The 27,748-nt window shown below is 41.2% G+C and overlaps 1 protein-coding gene across 2 annotated transcripts in view; it reads left to right on the forward strand.

The window, feature by feature from the left end:
- The first annotated feature begins 2,432 nt into the window (after positions 1 to 2,432).
- The window catches only part of LOC121291387 (tyrosine-protein kinase Fyn-like), a 313,003-nt gene continuing 287,687 nt past the window's right edge, over positions 2,433 to 27,748 (forward strand). For both annotated transcript variants that reach the window (XM_041212480.1, XM_041212482.1), the window contains exon 1: positions 2,433 to 2,606. The gene's annotated coding sequence lies outside the window, so the exon portion shown is untranslated. The remainder of the gene's footprint in view (positions 2,607 to 27,748) is intronic.

The following is a 27,748-nucleotide window of genomic DNA, read 5'->3' on the forward strand; positions in this document are numbered from 1 at the left end:
ACTCTCACCTCACCTCGGGAGCTCAGCTCCTTTGTCCATGTTTGAGCCAAGGCTGTAACGAGGTCAGGAGCTGAGTGGCCCTGGCGGAACCCGAACTGGGCATCAGTGAGCAGGTTGTTGCTAAGCAAATGCCACTCGATAGCACTGTCGATGACCCCTTCCATGACTTTACTGATGATGGAGAGTAGACGGATGGGACGATAATTGGCTGGGTTGGATTTGTCCTGCTTTTTGTGTACAGGACATACCTGGGCAGTTTTGCACGTAGCTGGGTAAATGCCAGTGTTGTGGCTGTACTGGAATAGCTTGACTAGGGGCGCAGCCAGTTCTGGAGCACATGACATCAGTACTATTGTCAGAATATTGTCAGGGCCCATAGCCTTTGCAGTGTCCAGTGCCTTCAGCCGTTTCTTGATATTGCGTGGAGTGAATGGAATTGGCTGAAGACTAGCATCAGTGATGCTGGGGACCTCTGAACGAAGCCGAGATGGATCATCCACTCGGCACTGCTGGCTGAAGATCATAGCAAATGCTTCAGCTTTATATTTTGCACTGATGTGCTGGGCTCCCCCATCACTGAGGATGGAGATACTCGTGGAGCCTCCTCCTCCAGTGAGTTGTTTAATTGTCCACCACCATTCACAACTGGATGTGGCAGGATTGCAGAGCTTAGATCTGATCTGTTGGATGTGGGATCGCTTAGCCCTGTCTATCACTTGCTGCGTATGCTGTTTGACATGCAAGTGGTCCTTTTTTTTATAGCTTCACCAGGTGGACACCTCATTTTTAGGTATGCCTAGTGCTGCTCCTGGCATTCCCTTCTGCACTCTTCATTGAACCAGGGTTGATCCTCTGGCTTGATGGTAATGGTAGAGTGGGGAATAGGCCAGGCCATGAGGTTACAGATTGTGTTCGAGTACAATTCTGCTGCTGCTGATGGCCCACAGCACTTCATGGATGCCCAGTTTTGAGTTGCTAGATCTGTTCGAAATCTATCCCATTTAGCACGGTGGTAGTGCCACACAACACGATGTCAAAATAACAAGGCGACTGGAAGCCCTTGTCATTATTTGTGCACAAATGCCACAGCAACTTCAGGATATCCAACAATTGCAAATGAGATGAGCCACTCCACCATTAACATCACAAAAATAATATCTTCCTTTCTGCCTCACAGCTGAAACACACTAAATGACGTAAAAATGCATTTATACAGTCGATCCAAATTAAACTTGTCACAGAAAATTAAAACTTGTCATTTCACATCTGTTTACCAGTGTAGACTTGAAGAGCTGATTGGCCTCCTTCTGTGCTATATCATGAATCTGTACTAATGAGTGTACTGTTAACAATGTAATAATTGTTACTTACTGCCAAACTACTTTGGTGTTGAAAATTAACAAATGTGGAGTTTAATTCCTTCAGGTGAAGATTTTTCATTCCTTCAATTGGTGAAGATTTTTAAAATGTTACTTTTTAAAAAACTGTTAATTTCTATCTTCTTTCTCTCTCTCTGATAATTTATTTCTTTATTTCTCTTTCAGTACCTTGCTTGAGATTGTATTCACCCACTCTAATTCAGCCTCCTCCTCTCGTCCTTACATTATTTTACAATGGTTCAATCTGATTCGTTAAGGAGATACTGTTGCAGCCCTTGTCCACTCAAATCCCAGATTTCAGCGTGACGCTACCAGCTCACACTTTCACGAATTTGCTGCTCAAAATATTAAAATGTCCTAAATGTGCAGATGCAATTAGATGCCTTGCTACTGCAAACCATGGCCCGGTACTTTTTTTTTGTGGTCAATAACAGTGTTTCCTGTGTTTTTTATATACGTATTTAAGGTCATCCAGATGTTTTGTGTGTGGAAGCTGGAATCTCTATGCTGTAACATGCTCTTCCTTAATCCGTGTCAAAATATTGATACTGGTGAACCTTTCTAATAAATGGAGCAATTCTTTTTAAAAAATGATTGAAACAAACCATTTCTGTTTAATTGTCATTTTTGTAGGAACTAAATCATATTACTAATTTCGACAAAAACATCTTTCATCACCATCAGGACTCCCCTATACTTTTTCCTATTTGTACAGGTCGACAGGATATGGTCTTGGCTGTTCTTGGTACTTTTGAAGATTGCTCAGAGGGATCTCTGGGCGATCGACATTCAAAAAGCACCGACGAAAAATAAACATCCCTTGCATTTCACCGAGAACTGAAAGTTCATATTATTACCAGCTTATTCGAATTTGAATATAGATTGCTTTAGATATGTGTGTGTGTGTGTGTGTCCTGGAATGCCTTCTTTTAAAAAAAAACACAAAACAGAAGCACTGTGCATTATTGGGAAATAAATTGCCTGTCTCTTCAACGAGCGATTGCAGAAGAGTCGATGGTGTGAGAGTAGCGGGGGCGGTGTGATTACAGCTTCCCTTGTGTTGTGGAGTGAGTCAGAGCAATTCACTGAGAGCTCATCCTGCACAGGGCGCCGTGAGCGGGAGCTTCTCCAGAAAATTAATCAGCAGAGAGGGGAACGAGGAATAAACGGAACCCCCAGAAAACAGCCGGGTTCCTCCCGCTGGCCCTCCAACGGCGCTGATCACAGGTAAGCGAGCGATTGCTGAGAGGAGATAAGAGTTCAAGGCAGCCAGAAAGACAGCGAGTGCTCCATGAACCGCTCTGGTCCAAAGCAGGCGATCCAGGCAGGATTTGTGACTGGCTGAGAGAGTAATAAGTCCGCCTTGTTTAAAGAACAGACGTCTCCCTCAAACTTGACCGCCTGTCGCCCAGGCTATTAAAAAAAAAATTGGCTGACCATCTACTGTCCTGACTGCTGGCTTGAGGAACATTTGAGAAATAACATAGGGTTTATATATGAAACATGAAGTTGTGCGCAAATTTGAGACTTTGCCGTAACTAAGAATGTTTTCCTATAATGGGGAGGATGGGTCTAGATGATGATAATGGCCAATTGTGTTTAAATTGTAAAATGATGGCTCCAGATCCTGTTTTAAAACCTTCCCAGTAAGATTAATACTGTAGCGCCGATGCAGATTTCCATGGATTATGGCCGCGGGTCACTCTATTTCCGTACACACAGGGATGGCGGTTTTCCCATTCCCATTCCCATTCCCTCTTTCCCCCAGTGCCCGGACTGTAAGGATTACTGAGTAGCGAGATGTCAGTGTTGTGATGTGCAATGAAGATGCTTCACTCAGCCAGCGCCCGGCGCTGTTTGAATTAAACATTGTTAATTTCCGCTTTGTCAAACCCCGGCAGGAGAAACCCATGCTCTGAATGTAGAGAGCAGATTGGACTGGAATTATTACAATATAGAGAATATTTTTGCCATATTCTTATGAGATGCATTCACTAGTAATCTCTTGATTGTTTACCAACAATTGGCACCATCTGGATATGCAAAGTAGATGGACAGCAGGTTTTTTTTGGGGGGGAGGTGGTGGAGCACAAATCACATTTCATTGTGCACCTTAGCAATTAACCTATATCACAATTGCGATGAACGTAAAACCCAAGCAGAAAACCAGTTACTGGATGAACACAGTTGCAGATCACAATATGTCACATACATTAGGGTTACACAGTGAAGCTGCATGCTGGCCTTTCCTGTCACATGGTCTACCGAAGCAGAAGATAACTCTTCGGTTCACACGCGTGGAGTAAAACCTATCATACTTCAAAAAGCCGAGCGTTGGGGGCTTCTTAGTTCTCACACTCTTGTGGGTGGATGTACCATGATAAATGTTAGTTGAACCGGTGCTAATGACTGACAGGAAATGCAAGTGAATTCTGTTAAATGCGAGATGATACACATGCGTTAAAGACTGTTACCAGAAGCGGTTGAAGTGAAGCAAAGCAAGGTGTCTATAAACTCTGGAATGTGTAACCTCCTTGACACGTGACAACCTTATTTTACCACCCCCCCCCCCCCCCCCCCCACCCCCAAAAAACGGCCGGCGGGGAGGTGGGAAAGTTCTTTTATCCCACTTTGTCAAGTTTGGTCAATTCTAGCAAAAGAAAGTCATGGTAGGATGAATGACTGGCACCTGAAATTGAATCAAAATTTGAATTGCAGTGAAGTGAGTTTATTTCAGTCTTACAGGGGAATACTGTATGCGGAAAATGAACATGCACACCATTCCTAAGTACATGATCAAGTTACCCAAGCAATGGAAGCAGCCAATTTCATCCTGCACTCTCTGCCTGGACCACTTTGAAATAGTAATTGTAGGCATTATATTGGGTCTAGATAGTTTCCCACATGGGAGTGAACTAGTTAAGTTCATTTTTCACTTGAGGAGACATGAGTCATGAGTCACTTTCATCCTTGTGTGTAAGTAATGCAATAATGCATTGCAATGTGTTTAAAGGTTGTAAACAAACACGAGGAAGGCATTTTGAATAGTATTTATTAAAAAACCATGCTGGCAAAGTGGTTCAGCAATCAGAGCACAGCCTTTCACCACTAAGGCCTCTGATAGGATTAAAATGTTGCTATCTGTCAGCTGTGGAAGACCTGTGTATAGGAAGTTTAGATAATCTTATCCACATTCCTAACGAATGGAGGTCCACCACACAAACCGATTCTCAATTCACCATGAATTGACCATCTCATTCTGAGGTCATAAGGATGACAGCTATGAGCATTAGAAGATTTCAATAATGACACACTTCTAAATGTGGTACTTTGTAGAGGAAGAGGGGAGGAGTTTTGTTTTGCATCCGTTCCATTCTATATCTGACTTGGCTTAAACTAGGTGGTAAAAGTGTTCAGAACAAGCTAACTGCAGATGCTGGAAACCTGAAACAAAATAGAATTGCTGGAAGCCTTCAGCAGGTCAGGTAGCAGTGGTGGAGGGAACAGATGAGTTAACATTTTGGCTGTTGACCTTTTGTCCAATGAAAGAAACACTAAAATTTATATAGCACCTGTCACAACCACACAATGTCTCAAAGTGCTTTCCATCCACTGAAATACATTTGAAGTGTAGTCACTATTGTAATGTAGAAAATGCAACAGCCAATTTACACACAACAAGCTCCCACAAACAGCAATGTGATAATGACCAGATAATCTGATTTTGTGATGATGATTGAGGGCTAAATATTGGACAAGACACCAAGTATAACTCCCCTGCTCTTCTTCAAAACATAGTGCCATTGGATATTTAACATCCACTTGAGGGGGCAGACAGGACCTCAGTTTAACATCTCATCTGAAATATAGCACCTCCGGCAGTCCAGTACTTCTTTAGTACTGGTGGCTTTCATTTTTGAGTTCAAGTTCTGAAATGCAACTTGAATCAACAACCTTCTCACTCGAGTGCTATCAACCGAGCTAGAGGTGACACTGCAGACTATCAAGAATGAGCGGGCATAGATTTAAAGTAATTGGCAAAAGAAACAAAGGAATTATATGAGAAAAACTTTTTTACACAGTGAGTGGTTAGGGTCTGGAATGTGCTGCCTGAGAGAGTGGAGGAGTCAGGTTCAACTAAGGCATTCAAAAGGGAATAAGGTAATTATTTGAAAAGGCTATGGGGAGAATGTTACTAGGTGAGCTGCTCATTCGGAGAGCTGGTGCCGACACGATGGGCCGAATGGCTTCCTTCTGTACCGTAACAATTCTGTAAATTGCTATCAACTGGACAAGCACAATATTAAACTTAAGGACCTTTTAATAAAATGCAAAATAATAACAAAATTAGGCCGTGAAAGTATCTTTAACATGCAAATGTTTTTAAAGTTGAATTTTAGGCCTGCATTGTTCCTTTAAGGCTTTGTGCGTTAGTTATATGGTGGGGTATATATGTGGTATCAGGGAGCATTTGGATTGTTTTACAGTTACCGTTTGGATTCTTTCATAATAAACCAAGGCCCTGTTTGAAAGAGATTGTCCAACTTTAATGACTCGATTCTTATTTATTAAAATAATCCAGCTTAATGCCTCAAATTTAATATCCACTCATCCAATATCAAAAAAAAATCTGCAAAACAGGCACACTGAACTTGAACAAAACTACACATTGACCACTGTCTGCACAACCTGTTTGAAATTGATTTGTAATTAATTCCAACCATGTGTAGCTTTACAACTTAATTTTTAAACTTAAAAATTGTCAAAATGACTCAATGTTAGCTATTTTACTGCGGAAATACAGTAAACTATTTATTTATATCTACAATTCTTCAGAATAAAAGTTAAGTTGAGTTTCCCATTTTGAGGAATTTTAGTGGTCTATTATGGTGTCGTTTGCTGGCAAAATGCATTAAAGCAACCTTTTAGACTGTTAAGGTTTCGCCACTGCACTGGTCTGGCCTGTCTGTGTTGAGTTCCCTAGTGATATGTAACTTTGTAGCACAGTAAAACAGGAAAATGAGTAGGCCATACTATTTGTTGTGCCATTCAACTAAATCATGGCTGATAGACACCACTACTCCATTTAACCACCTTTGCTCCATATCTTTTGATATCCTTAACCAATGCATCGATCTCAGTCTTGAAAATTTCAAACGACCCCCACATCCGCAGCTCTTAGGTGGCGAAGTTTCGAGATTTTCACCAAACATTTGTGTGAAGTGTGCTTCTCGAGTACATTTTCGATAGAGTGGGAGAGAGAGAGAATGTTTCCTCTTGTGGGGAAGAGCATAACTAGAGGCTACAGTCACAATATAGTCACCAAGAATACAATAGGGAATTCAGAAGAAACTTCTTTATCCAAAGAGTGGCGAGAATGTGGAACTTGTTACCACAGGGATTGGTTGAAGCAAATAGTATAGATGCACAGAACCATAGAAAAGTGAGTGCAGAAAGAGGGCAAGGCCATTCAGCCCATTATGTCTGTGCCGGCCAAAAGGAGAAAAAAGAAACCAGCCGCTCATTTTAATCCCACTTTCCAGCACCTGGTCCATAGCCTTGCAGGTTACAGCAATTCAGGTGCAGATGCAGATGCCTTTTAAATGAGTTGAGCGTTTCAGCCTCAACCACTAACTTAGGCAGTGAATTCCAGATCCCCACTACCCTCTGGGTGACAAAAAGTTTTTCCTCATTCCCCTCTAATCCTTTACCAATCACTTTAAATCTATGCCCCTGGAAATTGACCCTTCAGCTAGGGGAAACAAATCTTTACTGCCTACCTTGTCTAGGCCACTCAATTTTGTACACCTCAATTAGGTCACCCCTCAGCCTCCTCTATTCTAAGGGAAACAACCCCAGCCTATCCAATCTCTCATCATAGCTGCAATTTTCAAGCCTTGGCCAAACCCTTGTAAACCTCCTCTGTATTCTCTCCAAAGCATTTATATCCTTCCTGTAAGGTGGTGACCAGAACTGTACACAAATTTCCAGCTGTGGCCTAATCAGTGTTTTATACAGTTCCAGCATTACATCCCTGCTTTTGTATTCAATACCTCACCCAATAAAGAAAGCATTCCATATGCTTTATGTTCTAGCGAAAAGGGTAAATAGGGTGGTCAACAGGACTTTAAACTAGAAAGTGGGGGGAGGGAAGGGTAAAACTCCAAGAAGTATGACTAATGGGAAACAAAGCAGCAGGTTAGCGTGTGGGGGGGTGGATTCAACTTCATGGAAAATTATGATAAAACTGAAAAGAAAGGAGAGCCCAGGAGAAATTATTAAAGTCTCCAGAACACAAAATAGGACAGAGTGTTTGGAAAGGGCTAGGAATCTAACTTCAAGCACATCAAATAAAGGGACGACAATGAGAAAGGGGAGGGGAAATACAGGACTGAAGGTGTTGTATCTGAATGCACGCAGTATACAAAATAAGGTAAATGAGCTTGTGGCACAGATTGAAATTGGCAGGTATGATCTGGTGGGCATCACAGAGACATGGCTGCAAGGGGATCAGGACTGGGAGCTAAATATCCAAGGATATATATCCTATTGAAAAGATAGGCAGGTTGGCAGAGGGGGTGGGGTTGCTTTGTTAGTAAGAAATGAAATTAAATCGATAGCAAGAAATGACGTAGGATCAGATGATGTAGAATCTGTGTGGGTAAGTTGAGGAACCGCAAAGGTAAAAAAAACATAATGGGTGTTATATACAGGCCTCCAAACAGTAGTCAGGATGTGGGGCACAAGATACACCAGGAGATAGAAAAGTCGTGTAAGAAAGGCAAGGTTACAGTGATCATGGGGGATTTGAATATGCAGGTAGACTGGGAAAATCAGGTTGGTAGTGGATCCCAAGAAAAGGAATTTGTGGAATGTCTACGAGATGGCTTTTTGGAGTAGCTTGTGGTGGCGCCCACTAGGGAACAGGCAATTCTAGATTTAGTGATGTGTAATGAGGCAGATTTGATAAGGGAACTTAAGGTGAAGGAACCCTTAGGAGGAAGTGACCATAATATGATAGATTTTACCCTGCAATTTGAGAGGAAAAAGCTGGAATCAGATGTAACGGTATTACAGTTGAATAAAGGCAACTACAGAGGCATGAGGGACGAGCTAGCCAGAATTGACTGGGAGATGAGCCTAGCAGGAAAGACAGTGGAACAGCAAAGGCAGGAGTTTCTGGGAGTAATTTGGGAGACACAGCAAAAATTCATCCCTAGGAAGAAGAAGCATACTAAAGGGAGGACGAGGCAACCATGGCTGACAAGGGAAGTCAGGGACAGCATAAAAGCTAAAGAGAAAGCATACAATGTGGTGAAGAGCAGTGGGAAATCACACAGGGGATTGGGAAGCCTACAAAGACCAACAGAGGACAACTAAAAAAGAAATAAGGAGGGAGAAGATTAAATATGAGGGTAAACTAGCCAGTAATATAAAAGAAGATTGCAAGAGTTTTTTTAGATATATAAAGGGTAAGAGAGAGGCAAAAGTGGACATTGGGCCGCTGGAAAATGATGCTGGAGAAGTAGTAGTGGGGAACAAAGAAATGGCGGAGGAACTGAATAGGTACTTTGCATCAGTCTTCACAGTGGAAGACACGAGTAACATCTCCAAGGTTCAAGAGAGTCAGGAGGCAGAGGTGAGTATGGTGGCCATTACCAAGGAGAAGGTGCTAGGAAAACTGAAAGGTCTGAAGGTGGATAAATCACCTGGACTAGATGGATTACACCCCAGAGTTCTGAAGGAGATAGCTGAAGAGATAGTGCAGGCGTTAGTGGTGATCTTTCAGGAATCACTGGAGTCAGGGAGGGTCCCAGAGGACTGGAAAATCGCTAATATAATCCCCCTGTTTAAGAAGGGAGTGAGGCAAAAGACGGGAAATTACAGGCCAATTAGCCTGACCTCGGTCATTGGTAAGATTTTAGAGTCCATTCTTAAGGATGAGATTTAAGAATACTTGGAAATGCATGGTAAAATAGGGCAAAGTCAGCATGGTTTCATCAAGGGGAGATAATGCCAGACAAATCTGTTAGAATTCTTTGAGGAGGTAATGAGTAGGTTAGACAAAGGAGAGCCAATGGATGTTATCTACTTGGACTTCCAGAAGGCCTTTGACAAGATGCCGCACAGGAGGCTGCTCAGTAAGATAAGAGCCCATGGTGTTAGAGGCAAGGTACTAGCATGGATAGAAGATTGGCTGTCTGGCAGGAGGCAGAGAGTGGGGATAAGGGGGTCCTTCTCAGGATGGCAGCCGGTGACTAGTGGAGTACCGCAGGGGTCAGTGTTGGGACCACAACTTTTCACTTTATACATTAATGATCTAGATGAAGGAACTGAGGACATCCTGGCTAAATTTGCAGATGATACAAAGATAGGTGGAGGGACAGGTAGTATTGAGAAGGCAGGGATGCTGCAGAAGGATTTGGACAGGTTAGGAGAATGGGCAAAGAAGCGGCAGATGGAATACAACGTGGCCAAGTGTGAGGTCATGCACTTTGGTAGGAAGAATAGAGGCTAATTTCCAAATGGGGAGAGAATTCAGAAATCTGGAGTGCAAAGGGACTTGGGAGTCCTAGTCCAGGATTCTCTTAAGGTTAACTTGCAGTTGAGTTGATAGTTAGGAAGGCAAATACAATGTTGGTATTTATTTCGAGAGGACTAGGATATAAAAGCAGGGATGTGCTGCTGAGGCTTTATAAGGCTCTGGTCAGACCACATTTAGAATATTGTGAGCAATTTTGGGCTCAGGAAGGATGTTCTGGCCCTGGAGAGGGTCCAGAGGAGGTTCACGAGAATGATCCCAGGAATGAAAGTCTTAACATATGAGGAATGTTTGAGGACTCTGGGTCTATACTCGATGGAGTTTAGAAGGATGAGGGGGGATCTGATTGAAACTTATAGACTACTGAAAGGCCTGGATGGAGTGGACGTGGGGAAGATGTTTCCATTAGTAGGAGAGACTAGGACCCAAGGGCACAGCCTCAGAGTAAAGGGAAGACCTTTTAGAACAGAGATGAGGAGAAACTTCTTTAGCCAGAGAGTGGTGAATCTATGGAATTCATTGCCACAGAAGGCTGTGGAGGCCAGGTCATTGAGTGTATTTAAAACCGAGATAGATAGGTTCTTGATTGGTAAGGGGATCAAAGGTTATGGGGAGGAGGTGGGAGAATGGGGTTGAGAAACTTATCAGCCATGATTGAATGGCGGAGCAGACTCAATGGGCCGAATGCCCTAATTTCTGCTCCTATGTCTTATGATCTTATTATGCTTTCTTGACCACCTTGTCCACCTGTCATGCCACTTTCAAGGACCTGTGGACGTGCACTTCAAGGTCTCTCACTTCCCCAGTCCCTCTTAATAACTTCCCGTTTATTGAGTATTCCCTTGATTTGTTTTCCCTCCTGAAATGCATTACCTCTCACTTTTATGGATTGAATTCCATTTACCATTTCTCTACCCACTCAGCTAAGCATCGATATCATTCTGGAGTCCACAGCTATCCTCTTCACTATCAACTGCATGGCCAATTTTTTTCATCTGCAAATTTCCCAATCACGCCTTGTACACTTAAGTCCAAATCATTAATATATACAACAAGCAGAAAGGGCCCCAACACTGAGTGCTATGGAACACCACTGGAAACTGTATCTCATTTGCAAAAACATCCATCGACCATTACCCTTTGTTCCCTGTCACTGAGCCAATTTTGGATCCAACCTGCCACCTACCCCTGTATCCCATTTGATCACACTTTTCTGATCAGTCTGCCATGTGGGACCTTGTCAAATGCCTTACTGAAATCCACATGGACAACATCCACTGCACTACCCTCATCAATCCTCCTTGTTACTAACTCAAAAAACTCTATTGAATTAGTAAGACATGATCTTCCCCTAACAAATTCATGCTGACTATCCCCGATCACTCCATGCCTTTCTAAGTGAAAGTTTATCCTGTCTCAGAATTGATTCTAATAATTTGCCACCACCAAAGTCAGACTGACCAGCCTATTATTTTCTGGCCTATCCCTTGCACCCTTTTTAAATAACGGTACAACGTTTGCAGACCTCCATTCCTCACTACATTGCCTGTCTCTATGATCTTCAGGGCATCCGTCATTTCCTCCCTGGCTTCCTTTAACAACCTGGGATACAATCCATCCGACCCTGGTGATTTACCCACCTTCAAGGATGTCAGTCCCTCCAGTGCATCCCCTCTCACTACGCTTATTGTGTCTAATATTTCACATTCCTCCTCTTTAACTGGAATATCTGCATCATCCCTCTCCTTAGTGAAGAAAGAGACAAAGTACTCATTGAGAAGCCTGTCTGCATCTTCTGCATTGACATTACCATATCCATCTCTGACAGGCCCTACCCTTTCCTTAGTTATTCTCTTGCTCTTAAAGTACTGGTAAAACATCTTAGGATTTTCTTTGATTTTATCAGCCAAGATTTTTTCATATGCTCTCTTTGCTTTCCTAATTACCATTTTTACTTCACCCCTGTACTTTCTAAACTCCTCTAAGGGGAAGCTGGACAAACAGATGAGGGAGAAAAGAATAGAAGGTTACAGTGATAAATTTAAATGAGGAAAGATGGGTGAAGGTTCAAGTAGTGCATAAATATGAGCATGGACTCATTGGACCAAATAGCCTGTTCTATGTCATATATCCAATGTGCATTCCTAAAGCCTAGTTCTAATTTTAGGATTATTCCCCTTTTCCAGATTTTCCCACCAGCCAGAGAGAAATAGAATGAGGGCTGGGACTAATTTTAATCAGTGTTACAGTAGAACTAAAAAATCTGGGGGTCAATTTTAATGTAAGTCACCAGGTGGGAAACCCATGGGAAGAGGTGGAGTGTTTATTTTACTCATGCACAATGTTACTCGGTGAGAGCAGAATCAGGTAGGATGCAAAACCAACATGTCACCCAATCCCGTTAGCTTCCCAACTAATGGAATATGTTTAAAATTTCCCCCATTGGTGTCTGTTTGGAGTTAGTCTTGCAAACAGCAAGAATAAGTTTCAGGGGAAGTATTTTGCATTGTTGACTGTGTAATGACTGTGAGACTGTGATAATGAAGTGGTGACAGTAGTGTTAGGAGTCAACATCACATTTGATCAGTGCTGCCAACAAGGTGGTTACGAGGGCATTGCTGGAAAAGATTTTTTAGAAATGCTCACCATTTGCCAAGTTGGACTTAAAAGACAGTCCGGAACAAAGTTTGATTTGTACAAAAGTTAGTATCTTTAACAAAGAAAACATATCCTAAAAATATTAATGTCGATTGGACAATTGGGGTTGGGTGGAATGTGAAGGGAAAGGAAGACTTTCAGATGTTGCAAAGGATCAGTAGTAATGGGAAGCAGTGACAAATTAGAGGCTGAGTGAAAAATGAGAGGGTTGAGTGTCTCTGGAACTCTCTTCCTCAAAGGGTGGTGGGAGCAGAGATTTTGAATATTTTTAAGGCAGAAGTAGACAGATTCTTGATAAGCAAGGGGTGAAAGGTTTTCAGGGGGTAGGCATGAATGTGCGGGGTTGAGGTTACAATCAGATCAGCCATGATCTTATTGAATGGTGGAGCAGCTCGAGGGGCCATATGGCCTACCCCTGCTCCTAACTCTCATGTATGTTTGTATGTCCTGTTATTAGTGCTCACAAGTTTTTGTGCTTTTCAGGTCATGAACAGTGAAGAATAATTTGTTTCAGAAGAGTTACAAGTGGAAATTTTAAACCTTGGTCAGTTGAGGGGTAGATAAGATATTGATGCAAATAGAAAATTGAAGAGATCAAGAAGGAGACAAATAATTAAACTGAATAAGTAATCAATGGCAACAGATAAGTGTATATTTCAGCTGTGTCTTTTTCAGGTGAAGAATGTAGTTTTGTATTAATGGTTTCTGACCATCTCATGTTAATGATGCTTCAGTTCCACAGGGGCAAGTCTAGAAAACTCCTTGGCACCAAATGTTTTCATGTATTGATTGTCAACTCAAAACTCTGGTTAACTTTGCTCCTCTCCGCCAGACCTGCTGAGTTTTTCCAGGTATTTCTGTTTTTGTTTAGGGTTAAAAGTTGTTTGCTGAAAATTAGCTTTTGAAATCTAGCACCATCTTGACTTCAAAATTCTTATCTTTGTTTTCAAATCCCTTAAAAACCTCAGTACACCTAATCTCTGTAATCGTCCCCAGCCCTACAACCCTCCTTCTCTATGTTCTATCAATGCTGACCTCTTGAACAGTTTTCTTTGCTTCACCACTGGCAGTTTTCCTAAGTTCTGGAATTTGCTCCTCAAATCTCTCTCCCTCCTCCTTTAAAATATTTCTTAAAACCTTGCTTTAATATCTCTATATAAGGCTCAGTGTCAAATTTTGTTTGATAAATGCTCCAGTAAAGAGCCTTGGAATGTTGCACAATTTAAAAGGTACCATGTAAATGCAAGTTGTTGATAGAAAATTCACACAAAGTCTACACAATGGTCTGTTATCATTGACAATATTTCCTTCTCATCACAGTCTTACAGGAAACCTTCATTCCTGACCTCATACTTATGCTATATGTCTGAGACCATGATTTCCTTTATTGCTTCAGTTTGATACTGCATTTTAATTGGAACTTCCGAGTATATTTCTACTTGCACTGTACCTCTGATTTTGCAGTAGAATACCTTTAGGCTTCTATTCCTGGGACTGAGTACAATGTAATCTTCTATATTCTTTACATTCTTCTATATTCTGATACATAGCCTCTGCACTTCTGTCACACAAATGAGAAAATTAATCCACATAGATAAAAGCAAAAAACTGCGGATGCTGGAAATCCAAAACAAAAACAAAAATACCTGGAAAAACTCAGCAGGTCTAGCAGCATCTGCGGAGAGGAGCACAGTTAACATTTCGAGTCCGAATGACCCTTCAATAGAACTAAGTAAAAATAGAAAAGAGGTGAAATATAAGCTGGTTTAAGGCTGGGAAGTGGGGGTGGTGGTTAGAGCTGGATAGAGGGCCAGTGATAGGTGGAGATAACCAAAAGATGTCACAGACAAAAGGACAAAGATGTGTTGAAGGTGGTGATATTATCTAAGGAATGTGCTAATTAAGGGTAGAAAGCAGGACAAGCAAGGTACAGATAGCCCTAGTGGGGGTGGGGTGGGGTGAAGGAATCAAAAAAGGCTAAAAGGTAGAGATCATTCCACATAGTTGGTTATAGAATTTGGGTTTCATTCAATGCCCCACATCATGTTCACTTGCAATATCAGTAAAGCTATGTTTAATAACTGGGATAAAAACACTGAGATAAAAACCTTGACCTCTGTCTCAATCTCTGGTAATAGACTGTCCACCAATATCCATTACAAACCCACCGACTCCCACAGCTATCTCGACTACAGCTCCTCACACCCCACTTCCTGTAAGGACTCCATCCCATTCTCTCAGTTCCTTCGCCTCCGTCACATCTGTTCCGATGATGCTACCTTCAAAAACAGTTCCTCTGACATGTCCTCCTTCTTCCTTAACCGAGGTTTTCCACCCACGGTCGTTGACAGGGCCCTCAACCGTGTCCGGCCCATCACCCGCACATCCGCCCTCACGCCTTCTCCTCCCTCCCAGAAACATGATAGGGTCCCCCTTGTCCTCACTTATCACCCCACCAGCCTCCGCATTCAAAGGATCATCCTCCGCCATTTCCGCCAATTCCAGCATGATGCCACCACCAAACACATCTTCCCTTCACCCCCCTTATCGGCATTCCGTAGGGATCGCTCCCTCCGGGTCACCCTGGTCCACTCCTCCATCACCCCCTACTCCTCAAACCCCTCCTATGGCACCACCCCATGCCCACGCAAAAGATGCAACACCTGCCCCTTCACTTCCTCTCTCCTCACCGTCCAAGGACCCAAACACTCCTTTCAAGTGAAGCAGCATTTCACTTGCATTTCCCCCAACTTAGTCTACTGCATTCGTTGCTCCCAATGTGGTCTCCTCTACATTGGAGAGACCAAACGTAAACTGGGCGACCGCTTTGCAGAACACCTGCGGTCTGTCCGCAAGAATGACCCAAACCTCCCTGTCGCTTGCCATTTTAACACTCCACCCTGCTCTCTTGCCCACACGTCTGTCCTTGGCTTGCTGCATTGTTCCAGTGAAGCCCAACGCAAACTGGAGGAACAACACCTCATCTTCCGACTAGGCACTTTACAGCCTTCCGGACTGAATATTGAATTCAACAACTTTAGGTCGTGAGCTCCCTCCCCCATCCCCAACCCCTTTCTGTTTCCCCCTTCTTTTTTTTTCCAATAAATTATAAAGATTTTCCTTTTCCCACCTATTTCCATTATTAAAAAAAACCCCCACTGGAGCTATACCTTGAGTGCCCTACCATCCATTCTTAATTAGCACATTCGTTTAGATAATATCACCAACTTTAACTTTAACACCTATGTGGTCTATTGTACTATTGTCGTTGACATCTTTTGATGATCTGCTTCTATCGCTGCTTGTTTGTCCATACAACCACACCCCCCCACCACCTCTCTCTCTCTTTCTCTATCTCTGCGCCCCCCACACACACACCTTAAACCAGCTTATATTTCAACTCTTTCTTGGACTCGAACTCAAGTTCTGTCGAAGGGTCATGAGGACTCGAAACGTCAACTCTTTTCTTCTCCGCCGATGCTGCCAGACCTGCTGAGTTTTTCCAGGTAATTCTGTTTTTGTTTTTAATAACTGGGGTTGCATCCCCATGTAGTTTTCCACCCTTTGCTAATGACCCTATGATATGCTTCATATCTGAAAATATATCCAGGTAGCAATCCTAATCTGATTTTCTTTTACACTTTTATTGCACCTTGTCTGTTTTATGCACAACAGCTTTCTTTATTTTTGTCATATCATGTTGTTGCACTTTCCACTTTCTGCCTGCTTTCTGAAGGTGGGAGCAATGTTGGCATATGAAAAATGTTTAGTCATTACCATTTAAATTGCATCCACTAATAAATTTCAAAGAGGACATTTTAGTCTGAATAGTAATGTCAGTGTTGCCCAGATTCATTGGTGGAGTGATTGAAATGGCCATGCAATGCAATATAATGGTGTTCACTTTCAAGTCATGAAAGTATTCCTCTTTGTATAGCTAGGATTTCTCAGTGTGCTTCCGGTTCCTGTAGTTAGTGTATAGTAGACCTGTTGGTTTTGTAGAAAAGTATGAACAAGGTGCTTTTGCACAGCTTATAAACCATATCATGACTACCAACCATCACAATTCCATGTAGATGACATGGGATGACCCAGAATAAGAGAGATTCTGGACTGTGAATTCCAGTACCACCAACCTTCCCCGATACATGAAAAGAAAGCTTGGGGCAGGGATGGATGTCACCAACAGTTGTTGATTTCTGTATCTTTTGCTGAGCGCAACAGTAAAGCTCTCAGACAGAGAAAATATGTTCCATGAAAAAATGCATCTGCTAATGCATATGCTGGTATTTCATACCCTACTGATTCAGTGTTTGAGGAAACACTTATCCTGATGCACAGTGCTAAAATGTCTGTATACTGCATACAACTGTTCAGTATAAACACCATTGACAGTATTAGTAGTACAAATCACTTGTGAGAAACACAATACGCTCTCAGGAACATTTCCAAATGTAAATGCAGGTGGATATACATTTAACAGTAAGATTTATGAGGGAAATGATCATTACTTGTATGCTCATTTGGCTTTGTTAAGTCTTTATGCTAATAAATGACATTTCAAGAGCAATTAAAGTTAATTTATAGTCTTTCATTTACAAAAATGTAATTTGACATTTGGCCAGTTTCTATTTTGTCCAACTGAACACAGCCTATTGAAGTTAAGGGGTAGAACATAGGACTTAGGAGCAGGAGTAGGCCATTTGGCCCTTCGAGCTTACTATGCCATTCAATAAGATCATGGCTGATCTGGTTGTAGTCTCAACTCCACTTTACTGTCTGCCCCCATAACTCTTGACTCCCTTGTCTATCATGGTGTACAAGATTGATTTCTACACACTCAGTAGATGCTCCTCTTGGATATGCCCGAGTTTTTAAATTCGACTCATACTGGGGAAGGCCATCCAATTAAGAGAGACAGTGCAACACAGCTGGCAAGGGCTCACTCAGTATAATCTCTAATTAACCATACAGAATATTACAATGGCAGAAACAACACAGGGAAAGTAAATTCAAGGTTCCACTAATACCAAATTACAAGGTTCCAAGTTGGTATGCATTGGGCCTGTTTTTCAGCATAGACATTGCTCCCACTACTAAAGTTGTGGGGTCCTTTTCTTGGGTGTCAAGCCATATAAATATGTAAATTAGGGACCTGACATTTGTCAAGGACTGCTGAGTAAAATTTGGTCCTGATGAGTAAAGCAGACACTAGGCCTGGCTCGGCTCACAATTCTTCCATGGGTGCTAATTAAAATGATGTTTTTGTTAAATGCTCACCTGGAACCGCTAATCCTGGCGATTGCCCTTAGTCCTGGAATGTACCCAAGAGCCTGTAATTGAATCATTTTGGGGAATGACAGGCACTGGCAGCTTAGACAAACATTTACCCTTTAGTCTGATCTTTTTATATGCATTTGTTAGTAGCTGATGCTGGAAAATATTTTCAAGTGTTTTCTCTGTGGAAAATCATAGGCCAGAATCTTCCCAGCTGCTTGGAGGCTGCTTTGAAGGTGTGGGTGGGGCAGGGGTGGGGTTGGGGTAACTTTGGACAGATCCGCAGTCTCTACCTGTCTACATCTTCATTAGGATGGTTACAAAAGCAAGTAACAACCCGAAAAGGTCAGTCAACCTTGGCTGACAAAAGAAGTTAAAGATTGTATAAGATTAAAAGAAAAGGCTTATAAAGTTGCCAGAAGTGGTAGTAAACCTGAGGATTGGAAGGTTTTAAGAATAGAGCAAAGGAAGACCAAGAAACTGGTAAAGAAAGGGAGAATAGAATACGAATGCAATCTAGCAAAAAACATAAAAACGGCCTGTAAAAGCTTCTATAGTATGTCAAAAGGGAGCATTTGGCTAAGACAAATGTGGGTCCATTACAGGCAGAGTCAGGAGAATTAATAATGGGGAACAGAGAAATGGCAGAAAAGCTAAATGATTACTTTCTGTCTTCACTGAGGAAGATACAGAAATTCTCCCAGATTTAGAGATCCAAGGGATTAGGGAGACTGAGGAGTTGAAGGAAATTAGTGTAAGAAAGAAGGTTGTATTGGAGAAATTAATGAGGCTGAAAGTCCCTGGGACCTCATATTCTGCATCTCAGAGTGTTGAAAAAGGTTGTTATTGAGATTGGTCTTTGCATTGGGGATCATTTTCCAAAATTTTATAGACTCTGGAATGGTTCCTGACAATTAGAAGTTAACAAATGTCACCTCACTATTTAGGAAGGGAGGGAGAGAGAAAACCAGGAACTACAGACCTGTTAGTCTTACGTCAGTAGAAAGGAAAATGCTGGAATCTATTGTACAGGATGTGATAAATGGATACTTGGATAATCATAATTTGAGTGGGCGTAGTCAGCATAGATTTGCAAATGGGAAATCATGTTTGACGAACTTGTTGGAGTTTTTTGAGGATGTTAATAACAAAATTGATAAAGGAGAGTCAATGGACATAGTGCACTTGGATTTTCAGAAGGCTTTTAATAAATTCCCCCACAGGAGGTTGATTAACAAAAAAAAAAAGCACATGGGATAAGAGCTAATATATTGGCATGGATTAAGGATTGACTAACAGGCAGAAAACAGAGAGTAGGAATAAACGGGCCATTCTTGTGTTGGCAGGCTGTGACTGGTGGTGTACTGCAAGGATCAGTACTTGGGCTCCAGCTGTTCACAATATATATTGTGGGGACCAAATGTAATATTTCCAAGTTTACAGATGATATAAAGCTAGGCAGGAATGTGTGTTGTGAGGAAGATGTAAAGCGGCTACAGGAGGATTTGCACAGACTTGGGTGAGTGGGCAAGAACATGGCAGATGGACTATAATGTGGAAAAATGGGGAGGTTACCCACTTTGGTAGAAGGAACAGAAGTGCAGAGTATTTCCTAAATGGTAAGAGATTAGAAAGTGTAGATGTACAAAGGGACCTGTGTGTCCTTGTCCATAAGCCACTGGAAGCTAACATGCAGGTGCAGCAGGTAATTAGGAAGCTAATGGAATGTTAGCCTTTATCACAAGAGGATGAGTACTGGAGTGGTGAAGTCTTGCTTCAATTGTGTAGAAGCTTGGTTAGGCTGCACCTGTGGAGTTTTCGTCCCCTTATCTCAGAAAGGATATTATTGCCACAGAGAGAGTGCAACGAGGGCTCACCAGACTTGTTCTGGGGATGGCGGGACTGTCTAATGGAGAGAGATTGGGGAAACTGGGCCTGTATTCTCTTGAGTTTCGGAGAATGAGAGGTGATCTCATTGAAACCTACAAAATGCTTAAAGGAATAGACAGGGTAGATGCAGGTAAGATGTTTCCCCTGGTTGGGGACTCAAGAACCACGGAATACAATTTCAAAATAAGGGGGAAGCCACTTAGGACCAAGATGATGAGAAATTTCTTTACTCAGAGGGTTGTGAATCTTTGGAATTCTCTACCCCAGAGGGCTGTGGAAGCTCATTCATTGAGTATGTTTAAGGTAAAGATTGATAGATTTCTGATTAACAATAACATAAAAGATTATGGGAATAGTGTGGATAAAAGGTATTGAAGTGTTCAATCAGCCATGATCATACTGAATGGTGGAGCAGGCTTGACAGGCTGAATGGCCTTCTCCTGTTCCTATGTTCCTATTGACATATATTTAACCATTGCAATGAGATTTTATGAACAGCGCTTGTGTCCCCTGCTGTGTCCACTCTCTGGCAGGTGAGAGGAGGTGGCCTCACAGCAGGACATCGGACCCTTGGAACTTCTAAGGCTGATGAAGAGCTCACCAATAGCAAATAGCAAGGCTGCTATCTGCCTATATCATTGAGTGACAAATATTGTGGAGATGGATGTCTCTAATGGCCAAATGCAGTGAACTTTCTATCCACTCCACAGACGCTAATAACAGCTGCAGGGTCTCCCTTCTAATCCATCAGTCTGGCCTTCACCACTGGTCTCACAATGGGTCTGCCAGACTTCATTGGAGTGGGTCGCAATGTCCTGTGCTCTCATCTCCAGAACCCGCCCACCATCTTTAATTGGATTGTGAATGCAGGTATGGCCAATCCTGGAAGATTTGCCCAGTGGACAAACCTCTGATCCCCGGGTGGGGGAAATAAGACCCAGAAATACTCCTGCTCCTCTATTACTTTCTATGTCTGGAAGATTCCAACTATTGTCTGGAATGTGGTTTAAAAATAACTATATTATCATACAAGGGAACAAAATATCAGGTCTCGACACCAGTTTAGTTGTTTGCTCTCAGCACAGTATTTGAAATGGGAGAGTTTTGTACTATTGCAGCTTCAGAACCTTTCAAAATGAGAGAGGCTTGTCCTCAACTGAAGTCTGTGTGGTTTGCAGTGTCTGCAATATAAAACAACTTGATGTTAACATAACCTAACATAAAACATAAAAGTGAACTTCTACCTTTACCTCCTCTACTGACAAATGCAACTCTGTGCAGGCTGGGCGGGGTTATATCTTTATTAGTTTCAGACTAGCTCCCAGCTTGTTAATTTGTGAAAGATGTTACACTTCAACGCTCAGCACAGAATCAAGCTTTGGTCCTGCAGAATCTGCAGTTTGTTATTTGTCATTATTACTTTCCTGCTCCTAACAGTGGCTTGTGCTGCTTGTACCAGGAGTACCCCGGATCATGATTTATATGTTCTAACTTTACATGCTTTAGTAGGTATTGGAATTGTTTCCCTATATTATATCAGCAATAGCTTTGGGATATTTTAAGTTTGTGCCACATAAATACAACTCCATCTTTTTTCCTTTTTGTCATTTCCATAGCTCAAACTAGAGAAAGTTAAATGGAATCAGATTTCAATGTCTACAAGTCACCAAGATGGTTTAATTGGAAGCCTAGCTTTCCAATGGACAGCAGTTAAAACGGGAAAGCAAAGATGGAGTCACATTCTGGCTTTTCTGCTCTGGGGACAACCACAATAACACTTGCTATTAGCCTACGCCAGCATTTGAAGGACAACAGAAAAGTCCAAATGAGTGCAGAAATAGCCTTGGATGCATTTCTCCTTTGTGTGGCTGCTGTTTCGGGATGTTTGTACTGCAGCTCAATCACTTTCTTAAGAAACCTTGCCCTGCTTCATTCAAATATAGGTTGCACCATTAGAGACTGATGAATACAAAAATCAATATGCCTGAGAAAATAGCTGTGGGAAAACATATATGAAAACAAGTGCCTAGGGAGACAAAGCATCTAAACAATTATTTATGACTGCAATATGACAACTCAAATAAAATCTTTAGGTCACTCAACTCCATTATGTTTGCATTACAGCTACTGTACTGTGGTATGATTAATCAACCACAACATCAGTCCTTTTATTTTTACACAGAATTAAATTAATAATTTATTTCCAAGGCAATTTCTTACTAGACAGAGTAATGAAGAATAGATGGGCATTAAACCCAGCTGAAGTAGCTCGGCCAGAAATGATGATCCTGAAGAAAAAGGTCTCTTTCGCTATGATTTTACTTTGGCCTACTTCTGCTCCAGTGGTCTTATAGTCTTATAAGCTGGCTTGTTAAGTATATTCAAGGTTGAGATAGACAGATTTTAATCACTAAGGGAAACAAGGGTTATGGGGAAAAGGCAGGAAAGTGGATTGAGGATTATCAGATCAGCCATGATCTCATTGAATGGTGGACTCGATGGGCCGAATGGCCTACTTCTGCTCCTATGACTAATAATCTTATGATTGTCGATTTTATTTCACCTGTTGAAAGTCAAAATACAGTGAAATAAAATATAAGAATATATTAATGCTATGTAACCATCCCTGTGCTCCATATAACACATCACTTTTAACCTCCTTTCAGTTTTTGGTATTATGCAATATTGCTGCTCTGTAGTTGGTATTGAACATCTCACACATTTCAAGTTACCCAACTTTGCCAGTTCAGTACTTCTCACAAATGGCCATTCTTAAGAACAGAAGAAAAGCCAGGAATGAGGAAGTGGCAATGGATTCCATTGAAGGCTTTGACCCCAATATCAACTGCCCTCACCTGGTGGAAATCAGATGGGAGCAGTTAAAATAACATCAGTCCCTTACCCCCTCTGATCCCACTGTGTCTTGATCTCAACCTGTTCCCCCAACACTCACCTGTGCACACTGGAAGCAATAGTTCCCAAATATTGAACAGCAGCGGGTACAAAGGAAAAAAAAAATATTGTAGATGGTGGAAATCTGAAATGAAAACAGAAAATCCTGGAAATACTGTGCAGGTTCTACTAAGGCAGAACCTGTGGAGAAAGAAACGGAGTTAACGTTTCAGGTCAGTGAAATTTCATCAGGCATTTTGGCCATTTGAGCAAACCTGTAGCAGCCCAGGCAAAAACCAGCTAACTTAGTACAAGCTATGTACTTGTCTATGGAAACACTAACGGACCTAATTCTCATTTTCATTAACTTCAAATCTTTTGCCTTTGAAGAAAAGTAAAGAAATTTATCCTAATTTTATCTCTGGTCCCTTACTGACAATTTTAAATTGATGACCCTCAGCACTGACTCTGCAACCAGAGTAAATTGACTTTGTTTATTCTCCCTGTTAAAACTCTATATAAGTTTGAATTGATTAGCGAATCTCCTCATGGTCTTTCTTGCAGTGTAACTAGTGTCAGAAGTGTAACTGTTTCATCCTCAGTATGAGAGAGACTGGTGGTTCCATCCTCAAAAGGAGGTGACTGGTGCGGTGTGTGTAAGATAATGAACGGTGTGACCATGGTATAACTTTGAAAATCACTTCACCCTAAATGACAAGATTGGGTGATGGAGAATACAGATTTGAACTGGGTAAAGGCAAATTTAACACTGATATAAAATAGACTGATCCTCATGACTTTATGGGTAGAGTGGTGGCAGTAGTAATTTGAAGGAACTGTTGAAAGCTGCAATGATGGGGTAGGGAGGAATTATAAATTCTTCCTGAATAAAAGGAAAGTGGGCAAAACAACTTTCCTGATCTGCATTTAACTTGTGATGATACAATGAACAGTATAACTGTAATCTGTTGCCTAAACCAATCTGCAGTAAGCCAGTGTCACTGCACACAATGGCTTCCTCTACCAGAAAGTATATTTTCTGAGACCGTCTCTGGCCAGCAGCTTCAGTGCCAATGAAGCACTGACTAAGAGGTAACAATTGTTAAATCTTCCTTTACAGAATATATATGGTCATACATGATTAGGTGGAAAGTATGATGAATACATCTCAAAACAAAAACACCCCTTTCTAAAATTTACATCAGTCAGACATGGCTTAAAGGCAGGATTACCTGAAAAAGAGTTCACGCTGGTCTGATTTTGGTAGACATTGCTGCTAAAACGGTCATGACCTTAGTTTTCCAATGTTGCTGTAAATCCTAACCATGGTGCACTCAGACACAAACCTGAGTGCAAAGCAATTTTTCCTCAAATTGGATTTTCGTGTTTCCTGATACTTTGACAAGGAGCAGATGAACAAAGCGTTTCAGGAGAGTAACATTAATAGCCTTTTGTACACATTCTCAACATTCCAAGGAATCGTTGCAATTTGTAGGAATTATGTAAATTTTCCGTTCCTTACAAATAGGGTAGTTTTTCAGGTCATGATATTGTGCCCTATGCAAAAGATTTTCTTTCGGAAGAAAAACACCTTGGGACTGCCGCTGCAAAACAGATAGCAATAAATACTGACTAATGACTGTATTATGCAAATTGTACCAAGAGACAGGCGCTTTTGCTCTTTTTCCGCATTATAGTTCATGTCTCTCAACCTTTTGCAGAAGGAACTGGGTACACCTGCCTCAGTTTATGAGCCACATATGATTACAAAATACGCCTTTTGAGCCACCTGGGGGGATGAGGGAAGTCAAGTTGGACGCAGGCGGAATGCAAAATTGGTGGAATTACTTTTGCCGATCATTATACAACACGCCTGATAGCCGGTGTTATTGAAGCCAATAGAACAGAATATCAGATGGAGATTATAACAGGGGCTGATACAATATTGCCTTCTCGGGTCATGTTCAATTTCACCCTCTGGTGTATACATTCCAAATACACACAAGAGTGACAATAATAACTAACTGCAGTGTCAGAATGTCATTTTAACATTCCTATTCATTACATCCAACAGTTACAAGCTGCAAAACATTATTTCGAGCATTGAATTATAAAGTGAATTTGTGTTCAAACCAGTTGAATAACATCTTCATTGTATGTATTTTTTTTAGTAGAATTATAAGCTAAGCTATCTCTCGGGTGCCACATGCGTTTTGTTTTGATGAAGCAGCTCAATATATTCGCAGGTTAGCAAATTACAGTAATTTATCCGCAATCCAACCTCGATAACAATGAATCCTAGTGTTCTTTGCTGTACATTCGGATACTTTCACTTCAGGAAGTCTCCAGGTTTTTAAGTACAAGGTGAATTTATCGACCTGTCACATTTGATTGAGAGCCTTTAGACGTTAATATAAATAGGCATTGTGCAAGTTTGATCATAGATTGCCAGCTCTTTGTAGTCAATACATTAATTTATTGTACCGCTGACAATATTACCACCAAAACATTCATATATTAATTTGATGATGTGTCTGGGGGAAATGCGTAAAAATCCATTAAAATCATTTGACCTTCATCCATCTTCCCGTAATATAACCATTGAACTGCATAGAATTCAAATTAACCTTTTGGTCTCGTCCCTTAACTAAACAGTCTCGCTGACCTTAGTGGCTTGGAGTGTGCAGTTAATAGAAACTTGGATAGTAATGTCACTATTTAAATTTCTCTCTACAGTTCATTGCTGGCTGTGCTGTTCATGTTTTGCTGGTGATGCCTCGAATGCTTTGGACTAGATGACACAGCCCCTGGACCGAGTCTCGGTTTACAAAATTTGAGTTATAACAGCTAAAAGTAGTAGCTGTTGTATGGCCCCGGAATCGGTGTCCATTAGACCGTCACCTTCAATATTTGCCAATCAGCATTGGGCTGAAGATATTCCGGGCGTAGTAACGAGGCTCTGATCCTGTCTTTCGCACAGTTCTCAAGTGTTTAGGATGCACTGTTTAAACATAGTAACTAATGGCAGTATCTTTATATATAATTTTGCGAATGTGGCCAGTTTGGAATCTTTCTATGGTGTTACCGTGCAGACCACTCGCTATTACACTCCCAGTCAATGCAGACGAGTTCTTTCACTGTCACAAGATCACAGGAGATTCATGAATAGCCGCAGATCCTGGGCGTCACCATTCAGGTCACTAACGCTTTAGAGATGTGGAAGATTTAACGCCAAACTGTGACTAAGTAAATAACAAGTAAATAAGTTTAGGCATTTACTGTGAACCCACTGCGAATTCAGATTAAATGAACACTTCATCTGTGATTTAAAGATGACTTAAAATACCTGGGCAGATTATTGAAATATGTGTGTCAGTCAGTCAAGAGATGGATATAAATTTGAGAATTGTGGCAAGGTAGGATCGCTTTGCTGGCAGTGTTTGAAGGGCACTGACAGCAGATTTGATTTGCTTTGTGTTTTACAGACAGGGCTGTAGGACAGGACTCTTTCTCTATTGTACAGGAATATTGCCCATGGAGCGTCACAGTCAATGGCTGACTCACCATCCAATGCCTAAAGGCAGAGCATTAGCCAAAGTGGAGTTGCTTTCAATGTGTGACAAGCAGTGGATTGTTACTCAGGACGAGTTCCTCCATTTTATTGTATGTCATCAGCTTGACTTTCAATCACCAAATAATTTATTCTTAGTGTTTCAGCAAAAAAAGGATTGATCAGTGAATTTAATGAGGTAAATATGTTGAATTATTTACCATATACCTGTGGTGTACTTTATTAATGATGCATATTCCAACTCAGTTTTCTTGTCCTTAAATATTTTACACAGGAATGCACACTGAAAAGAATACCTTTTAAAGACCTTTGCCGTAAAATAAAGAATTGAGGTTGCAAGATGTTTCATATTTACAACAATATTGGCATTTCAAACTATTTTGAAAGTTAATAGTGTGATATTTGTGCAGCTAGACTTTAGAGGGGAGATGGACAATAAAGAGACAAGCACCTGTGGAGAGGGAAAGTCATGGGCTGTAAAACTGGACATCGAAAGTAACTTCTCATTTCTTTGAAACCAGATTGGAACCCTGCTCTCGGGTAACAGTGGAGCTTCTTGTTTTAGTTGTGTGGAAGCAGGTTAGAGCTCTCTGGGTTTCATTTTTTTTTAGACTCTTGATCTTCCTGGTTGTGTGGAACTTTGTCTCGATGACATGATAGAAACTAGGAACTTGTGGCAAATCACACTCCCAGGCCCACCTCCTACCACTCTGTTACAGCATGACAGAGAATAACGAATGCTCCACATTCAGCAAAATTGTGGATTTATTTAATAGTCACAATGCCTCCGTTGAAATGTGCAAGTGCAATGTTGACCTTTAATAAATCACGTGTAACCAGAAAATGGAATACAATAGAGAGCATTTTTGTATTTTCGTTCTGCATTTTCACTTATTTTGTCTTAATACCCTGAAGAGGAACATTTGCAGTAAAGGAAATTGCGAATATCTTTATATATAACATTCCTCAGTTAACTCTCGCACCAACTGCAGGACATGAATTTAAAAGTAGCCAATAAATCTGCTGCAGCAATTTTCTTTTGTTTTAAATTTTTGCCTGTCAGCTTTTCCTTAACACTAGTGCCAGCATTTTAAAGATCCATGTTATCCATAATCACACTTTTCAATTTATTTTGATGAAGAAACCAAAGACGACAAATGTGTTCATGTTAGAAAAAACCCTATGGCTTAATTTAAAATCTTGCATTAATCTAAAGGGGTTTTGTAAATACTAATTTCAGTGAGTAGCAAAAACAACAGGATATAGATGAAGAAAAGACCAAGACGATGTGTTACAGAATTAACTTGAATAGTTGAACCAATGGATTTAAGTATCTGCAGCAAAGGAAAGGGTCCCAAGTAATTGTGCCATGTAGAGTTTTTCAAAGCAGGAGAAATGATGTGTGAAGCTTCATTACTGGTATTCTGTGAAGCGTTGTTTTCAAACAGATTGTGGAAATGTAGCAACAGCAGCATTTCAGTTTGTGGCAAATAATGAGTACCTGCTTTAAACAGCTTTGCTGTAGCCTTGATCTTCATA

Source organism: Carcharodon carcharias, chromosome 19 (assembly GCF_017639515.1).
Source record: "Carcharodon carcharias isolate sCarCar2 chromosome 19, sCarCar2.pri, whole genome shotgun sequence".
Lineage (NCBI taxonomy): Eukaryota > Metazoa > Chordata > Chondrichthyes > Lamniformes > Lamnidae > Carcharodon > Carcharodon carcharias.